Genomic DNA, 19,545 nt, shown 5'->3' with positions numbered 1-19,545 from the left:
GAGGGGGACGGATGCTCCAGAGTGGTCGAGGGGAGGAGCCACAGAGATCTCTCAGAGGTGAGGGTGTGTATATGTGTTTGGCAGGGTTGGGGTCAATAGCAGATCAATAGCGGAGGTGGATAAAGATGACAGCCCCCATTTATGACAGCTACAGTTGTCTGTGTTTGGTTCTCTTCTCCTGTATAAACAGCTACAGTTCTCTTTGTTTGGTTCTATTTCCCTGTATAAACAGCTACAGTTCTCTGTGTTGGTTCTATTTCCCTGTATAAACAGCTACAGTTCTCTGTGTTGGTTATATTTCCCTGTATAAACAGCTACAGTTCTCTGTGTTGGTTCTCTTCTCCTGTATAAACAGCTACAGTTCTCTGTGTTGGTTCTCTTCTCCTGTATAAACAGCTACAGTTGTCTGTGTTGGTTCTCTTCTCCTGTATAAACAGCTACAGTTCTCTGTGTTGGTTCTATTTCCCTGTATAAACAGCTACAGTTCTCTGTGTTGGTTCTATTACCCTGTATAAACAGCTACAGTTCTCTGTGTTGGTTCTATTACCCTGTATAAACAGCTACAGTTCTCTGTGTTGGTTCTCTTCTCCTGTATAAACAGCTACAGTTCTCTGTGTTGGTTCTATTACCCTGTATAAACAGCTACAGTTCTCTGTGTTGGTTCTATTCCACGCAGTTCAGGAAGTACACTGTAATTCTGTTTCCTGTTCTCTCTTTTTAACGCTTTTCAATGAGGACAATGTGGAATTGGAGTTTGTTTTCCATTCTGAATAGACTGGAATTGAAATAGAATTGTGCCCACATCAAATCAAAGTTTATTTGTCACATACGCTGAATACAACAGGTGTAGTAGACCTCACAGTGAAATACTGAATACAACAGGTGTAGTAGACCTCACAGTGAAATACTGAATACAACAGGTGTAGTAGACCTCACAGTGAAATGCTGAATACAACAGGTGTAGTAGACCTCACAGTGAAATGCTGAATAGAACAGGTAGTAGACCTCACAGTGAAATGCTGAATACAACAGGTGTAGTAGACTTACAGTGAAATGCTGAATACAACAGGTGTAGTAGACCTCACAGTGAAATGCTGAATACAACAGGTGTAGTAGACCTCACAGTGAAATGCTGAATAGAACAGGTAGTAGACCTCACAGTGAAATGCTGAATACAACAGGTGTAGTAGACCTTACAGTGAAATGCTGAATGCAACAGGTGTAGTAGACCTCACAGTGAAATGCTGAATAAAACAGGTGTAGTAGACCTCACAGTGAAATGCTGAATACAACAGGTGTAGTAGACCTTACAGTGAAATGCTGAATACAACAGGTGTAGTAGACCTTACAGTGAAATACTGAATACAACAGGTGTAGTAGACCTTACAGTGAAATGCTGACTACAACAGGCGTAGTAGACCTTACAGTGAAATACTGAATACAACAGGTGTAGTAGACCTTACAGTGAAATGCTGACTACAACAGGTGTAGTAGACCTCACAGTGAAATGCTGAATACAACAGGTGTAGTAGACCTTACAGTGAAATGCTGACTACAACAGGTGTAGTAGACCTTACAGTGAAATGCTGAATACAACAGGTGTAGTAGACCTCACAGTGAAATGCTGAATACAACAGGTGTAGTAGACCTTACAGTGAAATGCTGACTACAACAGGTGTAGTAGACCTTACAGTGAAATGCTGAATACAACAGGTGTAGTAGACCTTACAGTGAAATGCTGAATACAACAGGTGTAGTAGACCTTACAGTGAAATGCTGAATACAACAGGTGTAGTAGACCTTACAGTGAAATGCTGAATACAACAGGTGTAGTAGACCTTACAGTGAAATGCTGAATACAACAGGTGTAGTAGACCTTACAGTGAAATGCTGAATACAACAGGTGTAGTAGACCTCACAGTGAAATGCTGAATACAACAGGTGTAGTAGACCTTACAGTGAAATGCTGAATACAGCAGGTGTAGTAGACATTACAGTGAAATGCTGAATACAACAGGTGTAGTAGACCTTACAGTGAAATGCTGAATACAACAGGTGTAGTAGACCTTACAGTGAAATGCTGAATACAACAGGTGTAGTAGACCTCACAGTGAAATGCTGACTACAACAGGTGTAGTAGACCTTACAGTGAAATACTGAATACAACAGGTGTAGTAGACCTTACAGTGAAATACTGAATGCAACAGGTGTAGTAGACCTCACAGTGAAATGCTGAATAAAACAGGTGTAGTAGACCTTACAGTGAAATGCTGAATACAACAGGTGTAGTAGACCTTACAGTGAAATGCTGAATACAACAGGTGTAGTAGACCTCACAGTGAAATGCTGAATACAACAGGTGTAGTAGACCTTACAGTGAAATGCTGAATACAACAGGTGTAGTAGACCTCACAGTGAAATGCTGAATACAACAGGTGTAGTAGACCTTACAGTGAAATGCTGAATACAACAGGTGTAGTAGACCTCACAGTGAAATACTGAATACAACAGGTGTAGTAGACCTTACAGTGAAATGCTGAATACAACAGGTGTAGTAGACCTCACAGTGAAATACTGAATACAACAGGTGTAGTAGACCTTACAGTGAAATGCTGAATACAACAGGTGTAGTAGACCTCACAGTGAAATACTGAATACAACAGGTGTAGTAGACCTTACAGTGAAATGCTGACTACAACAGGTGTAGTAGACCTCACAGTGAAATGCTGAATACAACAGGTGTAGTAGACCTTACAGTGAAATGCTGACTACAACAGGTGTAGTAGACCTCACAGTGAAATGCTGAATACAACAGGTGTAGTAGACCTCACAGTGAAATGCTGAATACAACAGGTGTAGTAGACCTCACAGTGAAATGCTGAATACAACAGGTGTAGTAGACCTCACAGTGAAATGCTGAATACAACAGGTGTAGTAGACCTCACAGTGAAATGCTGAATACAACAGGTGTAGTAGACCTCACAGTGAAATGCCGAATACAACAGGTGTAGTAGACCTCACAGTGAAATGCCGAATACAACAGGTGTAGTAGACCTCACAGTGAAATGCCGAATACAACAGGTGTAGTAGACCTTACAGTGAAATACTGAATACAACAGGTGTAGTAGACCTCACAGTGAAATGCCGAATACAACAGGTGTAGTAGACCTGACAGTGAAATGCTGAATACAACAGGTGTAGTAGACCTTACAGTGAAATGCTGAATACAACAGGTGTAGTAGACCTCACAGTGAAATGCTGAATACAACAGGTGTAGTAGACCTCACAGTGAAATGCTGAATACAACAGGTGTAGTAGACCTCACAGTGAAATGCTGAATACAACAGGTGTAGTAGACCTCACAGTGAAATGCTGAATACAACAGGTGTAGTAGACCTCACAGTGAAATGCTGAATACAACAGGTGTAGTAGACCTCACAGTGAAATGCTGAATACAACAGGTGTAGTAGACCTCACAGTGAAATGCTGAATACAACAGGTGTAGTAGACCTCACAGTGAAATGCTGAATACAACAGGTGTAGTAGACCTCACAGTGAAATGCTGAATACAACAGGTGTAGTAGACCTCACAGTGAAATGCTGAATACAACAGGTGTAGTAGACCTTACAGTGAAATGCTGAATACAACAGGTGTAGTAGACCTCACAGTGAAATGCTGAATACAACAGGTGTAGTAGACCTTACAGTGAAATGCTGAATACAACAGGTGTAGTAGACCTCACAGTGAAATGCTGAATACAACAGGTGTAGTAGACCTTACAGTGAAATGCTGAATACAACAGGTGTAGTAGACCTCACAGTGAAATGCTGAATACAACAGGTGTAGTAGACCTCACAGTGAAATACTGAATACAACAGGTGGAGTAGACCTCACAGTGAAATGCTGAATACAACAGGTGTAGTAGACCTTACAGTGAAATGCTGAATACAACAGGTGTAGTAGACCTGACAGTGAAATGCTGAATACAACAGGTGTAGTAGACCTCACAGTGAAATGCTGAATACAACAGGTGGAGTAGACCTCACAGTGAAATGCTGAATACAACAGGTGTAGTAGACCTTACAGTGAAATGCTGAATACAACAGGTGTAGTAGACCTCACAGTGAAATGCTGAATACAACAGGTGTAGTAGACCTCACAGTGAAATGCTGAATACAACAGGTGTAGTAGACCTCACAGTGAAATGCTGAATACAACAGGTGTAGTAGACCTCACAGTGAAATGCTGAATACAACAGGTGTAGTAGACCTCACAGTGAAATGCTGAATACAACAGGTGTAGTAGACCTGAATACAACAGGTGTAGTAGACCTCACAGTGAAATGCTGAATACAACAGGTGTAGTAGACCTCACAGTGAAATGCTGAATACAACAGGTGTAGTAGACCTCACAGTGAAATGCTGAATACAACAGGTGTAGTAGACCTCACAGTGAAATGCTGAATACAACAGGTGTAGTAGACCTCACAGTGAAATGCTGAATACAACAGGTGTAGTAGACCTCACAGTGAAATGCTGAATACAACAGGTGTAGTAGACCTCACAGTGACATGCTGAATACAACAGGTGTAGTAGACCTCACAGTGAAATGCTGAATACAACAGGTGTAGTAGACCTTACAGTGAAATGCTGAATACAACAGGTGTAGTAGACCTCACAGTGAAATGCTGAATACAACAGGTGTAGTAGACCTGACAGTGAAATGCTGAATAAAACAGGTGTAGTAGACCTCACAGTGAAATGCTGAATACAACAGGTGTAGTAGACCTCACAGTGAAATGCTGAATACAACAGGTGTAGTAGACCTTACAGTGAAATGCTGAATACAACAGGTGTAGTAGACCTGACAGTGAAATGCTGAATACAACAGGTGTAGTAGACCTCACAGTGAAATGCTGAATACAACAGGTGTAGTAGACCTCACAGTGAAATGCTGAATACAACAGGTGTAGTAGACCTCACAGTGAAATGCTGAATACAACAGGTGTAGTAGACCGCACAGTGAAATGCTGAATACAACAGGTGTAGTAGACCTCACAGTGAAATGCTGAATACAACAGGTGTAGTAGACCTCACAGTGAAATACTGAATAAAACAGGTGTAGTAGACCTTACAGTGAAATGCTGAATACAACAGGTGTAGTAGACCTCACAGTGAAATGCTGAATACAACAGGTGTAGTAGACCTCACAGTGAAATGCTGACTACAACAGGTGTAGTAGACCTGACAGTGAAATGCTGAATACAACAGGTGTAGTAGACCTGACAGTGAAATGCTGAATACAACAGGTGTAGTAGACCTGACAGTGAAATGCTGAATACAACAGGTGTAGTAGACCTTACAGTGAAATGCTGAATACAACAGGTGTAGTAGACCTCACAGTGAAATGCTGAATACAACAGGTGTAGTAGACCTCACAGTGAAATGCTGAATACAACAGGTGTAGTAGACCTCACAGTGAAATGCTGAATACAACAGGTGTAGTAGACCTGACAGTGAAATGCTGAATACAACAGGTGTAGTAGACCTCACAGTGAAATGCTGACTACAACAGGTGTAGTAGACCTCACAGTGAAATGCTGAATACAACAGGTGTAGTAGACCTGACAGTGAAATGCTGAATACAACAGGTGTAGTAGACCTTACAGTGAAATGCTGAATACAACAGGTGTAGTAGACCTCACAGTGAAATGCTGAATACAACAGGTGTAGTAGACCTCACAGTGAAATGCTGAATACAACAGGTGTAGTAGACCTCACAGTGAAATGCTGAATACAACAGGTGTAGTAGACCTCACAGTGAAATGCTGAATACAACAGGTGTAGTAGACCTCACAGTGAAATGCTGAATACAACAGGTGTAGTAGACCTCACAGTGAAATGCTGAATACAACAGGTGTAGTAGACCTCACAGTGAAATGCTGACTACAACAGGTGTAGTAGACCTCACAGTGAAATGCTGAATGCAACAGGTGTAGTAGACCTGACAGTGAAATGCTGAATACAACAGGTGTAGTAGACCTTACAGTGAAATGCTGACTACAACAGGTGTAGTAGACCTTACAGTGAAATGCTGAATACAACAGGTGTAGTAGACCTTACAGTGAAATGCTGAATACAACAGGTGTAGTAGACCTTACAGTGAAATGCTGAATACAACAGGTGTAGTAGACCTCACAGTGAAATGCTGACTACAACAGGTGTAGTAGACCTTACAGTGAAATGCTGAATACAACAGGTGTAGTAGACCTTACAGTGAAATGCTGAATACAACAGGTGTAGTAGACCTCACAGTGAAATGCTGACTACAACAGGTGTAGTAGACCTTACAGTGAAATGCTGAATACAACAGGTGTAGTAGACCTTACAGTGAAATGCTGACTACAACAGGTGTAGTAGACCTTACATGAAATGCTGAATACAACAGGTGTAGTAGACCTCACAGTGAAATGCTGAATACAACAGGTGTAGTAGACCTCACAGTGAAATGCTGAATACAACAGGTGTAGTAGACCTCACAGTGAAATGCTGAATACAACAGGTGTAGTAGACCTCACAGTGAAATGCTGAATACAACAGGTGTAGTAGACCTCACAGTGAAATGCTGAATACAACAGGTGTAGTAGACCTCACAGTGAAATGCTGAATACAACAGGTGTAGTAGACCTCACAGTGAAATGCTGACTACAACAGGTGTAGTAGACCTCACAGTGAAATGCTGAATACAACAGGTGTAGTAGACCTGACAGTGAAATGCTGAATACAACAGGTGTAGTAGACCTTACAGTGAAATGCTGACTACAACAGGTGTAGTAGACCTTACAGTGAAATGCTGAATACAACAGGTGTAGTAGACCTTACAGTGAAATGCTGAATACAACAGGTGTAGTAGACCTTACAGTGAAATGCTGAATACAACAGGTGTAGTAGACCTCACAGTGAAATGCTGACTACAACAGGTGTAGTAGACCTTACAGTGAAATGCTGAATACAACAAGTGTAGTAGACCTTACAGTGAAATGCTGAATACAACAGGTGTAGTAGACCTCACAGTGAAATGCTGACTACAACAGGTGTAGTAGACCTTACAGTGAAATGCTGAATACAACAGGTGTAGTAGACCTTACAGTGAAATGCTGACTACAACAGGTGTAGTAGACCTTACATGAAATGCTGAATACAACAGGTGTAGTAGACCTCACAGTGAAATGCTGAATACAACAGGTGTAGTAGACCTCACAGTGAAATGCTGAATACAACAGGTGTAGTAGACCTCACAGTGAAATGCTGAATACAACAGGTGTAGTAGACCTCACAGTGAAATGCTGAATACAACAGGTGTAGTAGACCTCACAGTGAAATGCTGAATACAACAGGTGTAGTAGACCTTACAGTGAAATGCTGAATACAACAGGTGTAGTAGACCTCACAGTGAAATGCTGAATACAACAGGTGTAGTAGACCTTACAGTGAAATGCTGAATACAAAAGGTGTAGTAGACCTCACAGTGAAATGCTGACTACAACAGGTGTAGTAGACCTCACAGTGAAATGCTGAATACAACAGGTGTAGTAGACCTTACAGTGAAATGCTGACTACAACAGGTGTAGTAGACCTGACAGTGAAATGCTGAATACAACAGGTGTAGTAGACCTCACAGTGAAATGCTGAATACAACAGGTGTAGTAGACCTCACAGTGAAATGCTGACTACAACAGGTGTAGTAGACCTGACAGTGAAATGCTGAATACAACAGGTGTAGTAGACCTCACAGTGAAATGCTGACTACAACAGGTGTAGTAGACCTCACAGTGAAATGCTGAATACAACAGGTGTAGTAGACCTCACAGTGAAATGCTGACTACAACAGGTGTAGTAGACCTCACAGTGAAATGCTGACTACAACAGGTGTAGTAGACCTTACAGTGAAATGCTGACTACAACAGGTGTAGTAGACCTCACAGTGAAATGCTGACTACAACAGGTGTAGTAGACCTTACAGTGAAATGCTGACTACAACAGGTGTAGTAGACCTCACAGTGAAATGCTGACTACAACAGGTGTAGTAGACCTCACAGTGAAATGCTGAATACAACAGGTGTAGTAGACCTTACAGTGAAATGCTGAATACAACAGGTGTAGTAGACCTCACAGTGAAATGCTGAATACAACAGGTGTAGTAGACCTGACAGTGAAATGCTGAATACAACAGGTGTAGTAGACCTCACAGTGAAATGCTGAATACAACAGGTGTAGTAGACCTTACAGTGAAATGCTGAATACAGCAGGTGTAGTAGACCTCACAGTGAAATGCTGAATACAACAGGTGTAGTAGACCTTACAGTGACATGCTGAATACAACAGGTGTAGTAGACCTTACAGTGAAATGCTGAATACAACAGGTGTAGTAGACCTCACAGTGAAATGCTGAATACAACAGGTGTAGTAGACCTTACAGTGAAATGCTGACTACAACAGGTGTAGTAGACCTCACAGTGAAATGCTGAATACAACAGGTGTAGTAGACCTCACAGTGAAATGCTGACTACAACAGGTGTAGTAGACCTCACAGTGAAATGCTGAATACAACAGGTGTAGGTAGACCTCACAGTGAAATGCTGAATACAACAGGTGTAGTAGACCTCACAGTGAAATGCTGAATACAACAGGTGTAGTAGACCTCACAGTGAAATGCTGAATACAACAGGTGTAGTAGACCTCACAGTGAAATGCTGAATACAACAGGTGTAGTAGACCTCACAGTGAAATGCTGAATACAACAGGTGTAGTAGACCTCACAGTGAAATGCTGAATACAACAGGTGTAGTAGACCTCACAGTGACATGCTGAATACAACAGGTGTGGTAGACCTCACAGTGAAATGCTGAATACAACAGGTGTAGTAGACCTTACAGTGAAATGCTGAATACAACAGGTGTAGTAGACCTCACAGTGAAATACTGAATACAACAGGTGTAGTAGACCTCACAGTGAAATGCTGACTACAACAGGTGTAGTAGACCTCACAGTGAAATGCTGAATACAACAGGTGTAGTAGACCTCACAGTGACATGCTGAATACAACAGGTGTAGTAGACCTTACAGTGAAATGCTGACTACAACAGGTGTAGTAGACCTTACAGTGAAATGCTGACTACAACAGGTGTAGTAGACCTTACAGTGAAATGCTGACTACAACAGGTGTAGTAGACCTCACAGTGACATGCTGACTACAACAGGTGTAGTAGACCTCACAGTGACATGCTGAATACAACAGGTGTAGTAGACCTCACAGTGAAATGCTGACTACAACAGGTGTAGTAGACCTTACAGTGAAATGCTGACTACAACAGGTGTAGTAGACCTTACAGTGAAATGCTGACTACAACAGGTGTAGTAGACCTCACAGTGAAATGCTGACTACAACAGGTGTAGTAGACCTTACAGTGAAATGCTGACTACAACAGGTGTAGTAGACCTCACAGTGAAATGCTGACTACAACAGGTGTAGTAGACCTCACAGTGAAATGCTGAATACAACAGGTGTAGTAGACCTCACAGTGAAATGCTGAATACAACAGGTGTAGTAGACCTCACAGTGAAATGCTGAATAAAACAGGTGTAGTAGACCTCACAGTGAAATGCTGAATACAACAGGTGTAGTAGACCTGACAGTGAAATGCTGAATACAACAGGTGTAGTAGACCTCACAGTGAAATGCTGAATACAACAGGTGTAGTAGACCTCACAGTGAAATGCTGAATACAACAGGTGTAGTAGACCTCACAGTGAAATGCTGAATAAAACAGGTGTAGTAGACCTGACAGTGAAATGCTGAATACAACAGGTGTAGTAGACCTCACAGTGAAATGCTGAATAAAACAGGTGTAGTAGACCTTACAGTGAAATGCTGAATACAACAGGTGTAGTAGACCTCACAGTGAAATGCTGAATACAACAGGTGTAGTAGACCTTACAGTGAAATGCTGACTACAACAGGTGTAGTAGACCTCACAGTGAAATGCTGAATACAACAGGTGTAGTAGACCTCACAGTGAAATGCTGACTACAACAGGTGTAGTAGACCTCACAGTGAAATGCTGAATACAACAGGTGTAGTAGACCTCACAGTGAAATGCTGAATGCAACAGGTGTAGTAGACCTCACAGTGAAATGCTGAATACAACAGGTGTAGTAGACCTTACAGTGACATGCTGAATACAACAGGTGTAGTAGACCTTACAGTGAAATGCTGAATACAACAGGTGTAGTAGACCTCACAGTGAAATGCTGACTACAACAGGTGTAGTAGACCTTACAGTGACATGCTGAATACAACAGGTGTAGTAGACCTTACAGTGAAATGCTGAATACAACAGGTGTAGTAGACCTCACAGTGAAATGCTGAATACAACAGGTGTAGGTAGACCTCACAGTGAAATGCTGAATACAACAGGTGTAGTAGACCTCACAGTGAAATGCTGAATACAACAGGTGTAGTAGACCTCACAGTGAAATGCTGAATACAACAGGTGTAGTAGACCTCACAGTGAAATGCTGAATACAACAGGTGTAGTAGACCTCACAGTGAAATGCTGAATACAACAGGTGTAGTAGACCTCACAGTGAAATGCTGAATACAACAGGTGTAGTAGACCTCACAGTGACATGCTGAATACAACAGGTGTAGTAGACCTCACAGTGAAATGCTGAATACAACAGGTGTAGTAGACCTTACAGTGAAATGCTGAATACAACAGGTGTAGTAGACCTCACAGTGAAATACTGAATACAACAGGTGTAGTAGACCTCACAGTGAAATGCTGACTACAACAGGTGTAGTAGACCTCACAGTGAAATGCTGAATACAACAGGTGTAGTAGACCTCACAGTGACATGCTGAATACAACAGGTGTAGTAGACCTTACAGTGAAATGCTGACTACAACAGGTGTAGTAGACCTTACAGTGAAATGCTGACTACAACAGGTGTAGTAGACCTTACAGTGAAATGCTGACTACAACAGGTGTAGTAGACCTCACAGTGACATGCTGACTACAACAGGTGTAGTAGACCTCACAGTGACATGCTGAATACAACAGGTGTAGTAGACCTCACAGTGAAATGCTGACTACAACAGGTGTAGTAGACCTTACAGTGAAATGCTGACTACAACAGGTGTAGTAGACCTTACAGTGAAATGCTGACTACAACAGGTGTAGTAGACCTCACAGTGAAATGCTGACTACAACAGGTGTAGTAGACCTTACAGTGAAATGCTGACTACAACAGGTGTAGTAGACCTCACAGTGAAATGCTGACTACAACAGGTGTAGTAGACCTCACAGTGAAATGCTGAATACAACAGGTGTAGTAGACCTCACAGTGAAATGCTGAATACAACAGGTGTAGTAGACCTCACAGTGAAATGCTGAATAAAACAGGTGTAGTAGACCTCACAGTGAAATGCTGAATACAACAGGTGTAGTAGACCTGACAGTGAAATGCTGAATACAACAGGTGTAGTAGACCTTACAGTGACATGCTGAATACAACAGGTGTAGTAGACCTCACAGTGAAATGCTGAATACAACAGGTGTAGTAGACCTCACAGTGAAATGCTGAATACAACAGGTGTAGTAGACCTCACAGTGAAATGCTGAATACAACAGGTGTAGTAGACCTTACAGTGAAATGCTGAATACAACAGGTGTAGTAGACCTCACAGTGAAATGCTGAATACAACAGGTGTAGTAGACCTTACAGTGAAATGCTGAATACAACAGGTGTAGTAGACCTTACAGTGAAATGCTGAATACAACAGGTGTAGTAGACCTCACAGTGAAATGCTGAATACAACAGGTGTAGTAGACCTTACAGTGACATGCTGAATACAACAGGTGTAGTAGACCTCACAGTGAAATGCTGAATACAACAGGTGTAGTAGACCTCACAGTGAAATGCTGAATACAACAGGTGTAGTAGACCTTACAGTGACATGCTGAATACAACAGGTGTAATAGACCTTACAGTGACATGCTGAATACAGGCTCTAACCATTAGTGCAAAAACAGGTATTAGGTGAACAACAGGTAGGTAAAGAAATAAAACAACAGTAAAACAACAGTAAAACAACAGTGAAATCCGCCGGTGTGTTTGAGTCGTTCATAACAGATTATAACCTGATGTATCTTTTCAAAGTAATAGTTTATTCTGTTTAACTGACGTTATTTTTGACCTCTTAATTAATTAATTAATTAAGCTTTTAACGTTTTTATTTCCTTACTTAATGAATTAATTAAGCCTCTTAATGTGTTGATACATTTTAATCATGGGCGGTATCCCCAGTGGGATTTAACCACACAACAACAATTACATATTGTCTTTCCTTCCTGTCCCTTCCAGGTGACGTTTTCTGAGCGTGACTCTGACTCAGCGTGGGGTGAGGAGGAATCAGCGGAAGGTCACGAGGTCAGCCGTGTGGAGCGGAACGCAGTGGTGGTGGTGGAGGGGGACTGGACCGAGACGCAGCACGGTGACCCCACCTTGACCTCTGACCTCCCAACGGCACGGGACGACTTCACACAGGTCAGCCTCCAACCAGCTAATCAGAATAGCCATCTCTCCCTCCATCTATTCCTCCATCTCTCCCTCCATCTCTCCCTCCATCTCTCCCCTCCATCTCTCCCCTCCATCTCTCCCTCCATCTCTCCCTCCATCTCTCCCCTCCATCGCTCCCTCTATCTCTCCCCCATCTCTCCCCTCCATCTCTCCCCTCCATCTCTCCTCCATCGCTCCCTCCATTTCTCCCTCCATCTCTCCCTTCCATCTCTCCCTCCATCTCTCCCTCCATCTCTCCCTCCATCTCTCCCTCCATCTCTCCCCTCCATCGCTCCCTCCATCTCTCCCACCATCTTTCCCCTCTATCTCTCCCATCCATCTCTCCCTCCATCTCTCCCCTCCATCGCTCCCTCCATCTCTCCCCTCCATCTCTCCCTCCATCTCTCCCCTCCATCGCTCCCTCCATCTCTCCCACCATCTTTCCCCTCTATCTCTCCCTCCATCTCTCCCTCCATCTCTCCCTCCATCGCTCCCTCCATCTCTCCCTCCATTTCTCCCCTCCATCGCTCCCTCCATCTCTCCCTCCGTCTCTCCCTCCATCTCTCCCTCCATCGCTCCCTCCATCTCTCCCTCCATCTCTCCCTCCATCTCTCCCTCCATCTCTCCCTCCATCTCTCCCTCCATCGCTCCCTCCATCTCTCCCTCCATCGCTCCCTCCATCTCTCCCTCCATCGCTCCCTCCATCTCTCCCTCCATTTCTCCCCTCTATCGCTCCCTCCATCTCTCCATCCATCTTTCCCCTCCATCTCTCCCCTCCATCTCTCCCCTCCATCTCTCCCCTCCATCGCTCCCTCCATCTCTCCCCTCCATTGCTCCCTCCATCTCTCCCTCCATCGCTCCCTCCATCTCTCCATCCATCGCTCCCTCCATCTCTCCCTCCATCTCTCCCCTCCATCATTCCCTCCATCTCTCTCAGTCTCTGGTGTACATGGTGGGGTTATCAGAGTAGATCTCTAGTGGAGGAGAGAGAGACGGATCTGTAATCAGTAGGTGTGTGTGTGTGTGTGTGTGTGTTGGTGTTTTTGTTGCATGTGTGTGTGTGTGTGTGTGTTGATGTTTTTGTTGTGTGTGTGTGTTGGTGTTTTTGTTGTGTGTGTGCGTGTGTGTTTCGGTGTGTGTGTGTTGGTGTTTTTGTTGTGTGCGTGTGTGTTTCGGTGTGTGTGTGTGTGTGTGTGCGCTGGTGTTCCCCCTCTTCTCCCTCTCTACTACCTCTCCTCTTTCCTCCCTCGCTTCTTTCTTCTCACTCTCCCCCCCCCCCCCAGGGCCAAGATGTGTAAGGGACGTACCCAGAGACGGACAGTAGTGAGGGGGGAGGAGCCTGTGGTAACTGGAAACAGGTTCTCCTGGAACACCTTCATCACCTCATCCACCTCTACTGTTAGAAGGAGGAGGAAGAGGAGGAGGAGGAGGGGGGGATGAGGAAGAAGAGGGGAGGAAAAAGGAATAACAGGCCTCCTTTATCGCCTCGCTAGTTTCCTGTTTGGCCTCTGAGACCCGCCCCTTTCCCTGAAGATCCACCAATCCTATGCATCAGGCACATGCAATCCCAGAGTGCACTTCAGTCCTACCACCGTCTTCCTGTTTCAACAATCACAACTGTTTGGTCTTAACTGATTCACTTATTTTCTTTCTTTCTGTTTTGTTTTCTTCTTTCTGTGTTTTTTCCGTTTTCCTTTTTTTTTTTGTGTGACCAAAGTTTTTTTTTTTCCATGTTTGTTTTCTGTATGTATTGGATCTTGATGCTGTGGTAGAACACAGACAGACATTAGTCATATATGTGTTGTGCTGCTAGGTGGTTGGACTAACAGACGCTACGATGTACACCTCACAGCACTACCTGTCTCTACTACTACAGTTCTTAGTTATTCTTACTACGACATGAAAATTACAGCACTTCCTCTTCCTCATATTGACCTTTCTTTAAAAAAGGTCAGATATCACGATGTCACCTGTAGCAACCCTTAACCGTAGTCCTCGCTTCCTGCTTCCTGCTTCCTGTTGCTGGAGTGTTTAGTGTTCTTGTTCTACCTGTCTTCAGAAAGTAGCTATATCTAAATATGTGGTTTGAAAAAAAACTTTGTCATCTGTAACCTAGGCAACCTTACTTAGTCACCTCCATTAACAGGTAGAGTAGGCATGATTGGTCGGTTAGCTGGTGACGATCATAGCTGAGATATGGTTAATTTTATATATAGCCTTGATCCTTTTCTCTTTCTCTCTCTCTCTCTCTCTCTCTCTCTCTCTCTCTCTCTCTCCCTCTCTCTCCATCTCTCTCTCTCTCTGTCTGTCTCTCTCTCTCTCTGTCTCTCTCTCTCTCTCTCTGTCTCTCTCTCTCTCCCTCTCTCTCCGTCTCTCTCTCTCTCTCTCTTCCCGTCTTTTAAACTCTCTCTTGGTTTATTTCTCCATGGTTTGTAACCTCATCTCATTGTTTGACGTGCGTGCATGTGAGTTAGTGCAAGTGTGTGTGTGTGTGTGTGTGTGTGTGTGTGTGTGTGTGTGTGTGTGTGTGTGTGTGTGTGTGTGTGTGTGTTTCAGACCTGAATTGCTGCTGTGAAGGGAGTGGTTTGGTAAAAGCAGCAGTCTTCTCTGTTATTGGTTCAATTCTTTCCTTGTTCTTCTTCTGTGGTTTTCGGGTTCAGTTCACTATCGAGATCAGGAATTCGTTTTTTTTTGTTGGTTTGTTTGATTCGTTACGGAGACTTGACGTTTCCTTTATTAGGAAACATATTTATTTATTATTTATTTTCCCAGTGGTGAATACACTGTGTATAAGTTGATAAGGTGTGTGATCATGACTGTCTCATTTAGAAGCTCTGATATGAAGATGTCTGTGTCACGAATGGCATCCTATTCCCAATGCAGAACTCATAGGGCCCTGGTCTATAGTAGTACCACTATATAGGGAATAGGGCCCTGGTCTATAGTAGTGTACTGTATAGGGAATAGGGCTCTGGTCTATAGTAGTGTACTATATAGGGAATAGGGCCCTGGTCTATAGTACTGTACTGTATAGGGAATAGGGCTCTGGTCTATAGTAGTGTACTATATAGGGAATAGGGCCCTGGTCTATAGTAGTGTACTATATAGGGAATAGGGCCCTGGTCTATAGTACTGTACTGTATAGGGAATAGGGCTCTGGTCTATAGTAGTGTACTATATAGGGAATAGGGCCCTGGTCTATAGTTGTGTACTGTATAGGGAATAGGGCCCTGGTCTATAGTAGTGTACTATATAGGGAATAGGGCCCTGGTCTATAGTAGTGTACTATATAGGGAATAGGGCCCTGGTCTATAGTAGTGTACTATATAGGGAATAGGGCCCTGGTCTATAGTTGTGTACTGTATAGGGAATAGGGCCCTGGTCTATAGTAGTGTACTATATAGGGAATAGGGCCCTGGTCTATAGTAGTGTACTATATAGGGAATAGGGCCCTGGTCTATAGTAGTGTACTATATAGGGAATAGGGCCCTGGTCTATAGTAGTGTACTATATAGGGAATAGGGCTCTGGTCTATAGTAGTGTACTATATAGGGAATAGGGCTCTGGTCTATAGTAGTGTACTATATAGGGAATAGGGCTCTGGTCTATAGTACTGTACTATATAGGGAATAGGGCTCTGGTCTATAGTACTGTACTATATAGGGAATAGGGCTCATGTCTATAGTAGTGTACTATATAGGGAATAGGGCCCTGGTCTATAGTAGTACCACTATATAGGGAATAGGGCTCTGGTCTATAGTAGTGTACTATATAGGGAATAGGGCTCTGGTCTATAGTAGTGTACTATATAGGGAATAGGGCCCTGGTCTATAGTAGTGTACTATATAGGGAATAGGGCTCTGGTCTATAGTAGTGTACTGTATAGGGAATAGGGCCCTGGTCTATAGTAGTACCACTATATAGGGAATAGGGCTCTGGTCTATAGTAGTACCACTATATAGGGAATAGGGCCCTGGTCTATAGTAGTGTACTGTATAGGGAATAGGGCCCTGGTCTATAGTAGTGTACTATATAGGGAATAGGGTCCTGGTCTACAGTACTGTACTATATAGGGAATAGGGCTCTGGTCTATAGTAGTGTACTATATAGGGAATAGGGCCCTGGTCTATAGTAGTGTACTATATAGGGAATAGGGCTCTGGTCTATAGTAGTGTACTATATAGGGAATAGGGCCCTGGTCTATAGTAGTGTACTATATAGGGAATAGGGCTCTGGTCTATAGTAGTGCACTACATAGGGAATAGGGCTCTGGTCTATAGTAGTGTACTGTATAGGGAATAGGGCCCTGGTCTATAGTAGTACCACTATATAGGGAATAGGGCTCTGGTCTATAGTAGTACCACTATATAGGGAATAGGGCCCTGGTCTATAGTAGTGTACTGTATAGGGAATAGGGCCCTGGTCTATAGTAGTGTACTATATAGGGAATAGGGTCCTGGTCTACAGTACTGTACTATATAGGGAATAGGGCTCTGGTCTATAGTAGTGTACTATATAGGGAATAGGGCCCTGGTCTATAGTAGTGTACTATATAGGGAATAGGGCTCTGGTCTATAGTAGTGTACTATATAGGGAATAGGGCCCTGGTCTATAGTAGTGTACTATATAGGGAATAGGGCTCTGGTCTATAGTAGTGTACTATATAAGGAATAGGGCTCTGGTCTATAGTAGTGCACTATATAGGGAATAGGGCCCTGGTCTATAGTAGTGTACTATATAGGGAATAGGGCTCTGGTCTAAAGTAGTGCACTACATAGGGAATAGGGCTCTGGTCACTAGTAGTTCACTATATAGGGAATAGGGCTCTGGTCACTAGTAGTTCACTACATAGGGAATAGGACCCTGGTCACTAGTTGTTCACTATATAGGGAAAAGGGATCTAGTCACTAGTAGTTCACTATATAGGGATTAGGGCCCTGGTCATAAGTAGTTCACTACATAGGGAACAGGGCACCATTTGTGCAGCAGACCCGAGGTTTTGGTACGAGAGCTTCTCGGATGGTTCTTCGTTTGATTTATCAATGTGATTATTGATTACTCATCGGCCCTTGAGAGTGTGGGACCGGTGTTAGTGGTTGTGTGTGTTGGTGAATTTGACGACATGAGCAGAGAAAAACTAACTTTATTTCACAGCAATCACATTGCACTCCTGACTGTCAGGGGGGGCACACCTCCACGCTTTGGGCACAAGGACATAGGAAATGGTATGTTTAGCCAATGGGAAAGGCCCATCTAGGCAGAATACAGTATTTGTAGCCAATCAGACAGCCCCATGTAGGCTGGGTTCTGTATGTCTAGCCAATGGGAAAGGCCCATCTAGGCAGAATACAGTATTTGTTGCCAATCAGACAGCCCCATGTCGGCTGGGTTCTGTATGTCTAGCCAATGGGAAAGGCCCATCTAGGCAGAATACAGTATTTGTAGCCAATCAGACAGCCCCATGTCGGCTGGGTTCTGTATGTCTAGCCAATGGGAAAGGCCCGTGTAGAAAGTATATGAGGGCAGGTACGGGACAGAGACACACCTGACCGAGAGGTGTGGTCGAGCAGGTTGACAGTTTGTGTACACGGCATCATTCACCGCTCAGAGCGTTTAGCTACTGTATGTATCTACCACGTGTCATGTATGTACTTCACTGATGTCACTGGTTACTGTGAGAGTGACGTTTAAAAAAATTATTTAAAAAACAAAAACAAAAACAAAAAGCTAGTGGAGGTTCACTGTGACTGGCTCGGTCCGGCTTTTAATTTAACCAATCAGCATTCTGTTTCCGCGGTGACTGCATTTATATACATATGTGATATTATACATATATAAATATTTACGAGGGCATGTATTAGTTTATTGAAATGGTATAATAATCAAATGCTGCAGTGTGTTTATGGCTGATAGAGAATTAAAATGTACAAGTCATTTCCTGTTTCCTGTTGTGTTTTTATTGTGATGAGAAGTACTGTTGATGAAAACCTTTCAACTTTTCTCTTCTTTAAGTGACTACAATATAACGTATTACAGTGCAGAACTTATTAATTATAGTGCAGAACTTATTAATTATAGTGCAGAACATATTAATTATAGGACAGAACTTATTCATTATAGTACAGAACTTATTAATTATAGGACAGAACTTATTCATTATAGTACAGAACTTATTAATTATAGTGCAGAACTTATTCATTATAGGACAGAACTTATTCATTATAGGACAGAACTTATTCATTACAGTATAGAACTTATTCATTATAGTATAGAACTTATTCATTATAGTGCAGAACTTATTAATTATAGTGCAGAACTTATTCATTATAGGACAGAACATATTACAGCAACCAAGAGCCAATATGCAGGCAGGCTACTACTTAATATTATGACTGGAGTTATGTGTAACTGTAGGCTGAGAAAGTGCACTGCAGCATAGTTAGCTAACGGGAGCTAGCTTAACAAGCTTCTTTTCCCAGTTTGATGCAGTCCAAGACAGGTACTATGTAATCATATCTGATCCAGTCCAAGGTACAGGTACTATGTAATCATATCTGATCCAGTCCAAGGTACAGGTACTATGTAATCATATCTGATCCAGTCCAAGGTACAGGTACTATGTAATCATATCTGATCCAGTCCAAGGTACAGGTACTATGTAATCATATCTGATCCAGTCCAAGACAGGTACTATGTAATCATATCTGATCCAGTCCAAGGTACAGGTACTATGTCATCATATCTGATCCAGTCCAAGACAGGTACTATGTAATCATATCTGATCCAGTCCAAGACAGGTTCTATGTAATCATATCTGATCCAGTCCAAGACAGGTTCTATGTAATCATATCTGATCCAGTCCAAGGTACAGGTACTATGTAATCATATCTGATCCAGTCCAAGGTACAGGTACTATGTAATCAT

The 19,545-nt window shown here is 42.8% G+C and overlaps 1 long non-coding RNA gene across 1 annotated transcript; it reads left to right on the top strand.

Annotated features, from left to right (window-relative positions):
- The first annotated feature begins 2 nt into the window (after positions 1-2).
- LOC135536398 (uncharacterized) lies at positions 3-14,341 on the top strand. The gene is made up of 3 exons (XR_010454986.1): positions 3-57; positions 12,427-12,609; positions 13,905-14,341. It is a non-coding gene; the product is annotated as an uncharacterized LOC135536398 (long non-coding RNA).
- The last annotated feature ends 5,204 nt before the right edge of the window (positions 14,342-19,545 follow it).

Source organism: Oncorhynchus masou, unplaced genomic scaffold (assembly GCF_036934945.1).
Source record: "Oncorhynchus masou masou isolate Uvic2021 unplaced genomic scaffold, UVic_Omas_1.1 unplaced_scaffold_614, whole genome shotgun sequence".
Taxonomy (NCBI): Eukaryota; Metazoa; Chordata; class Actinopteri; order Salmoniformes; family Salmonidae; genus Oncorhynchus; species Oncorhynchus masou.
This window is presented reverse-complemented; position numbering and strand designations above follow the sequence as displayed.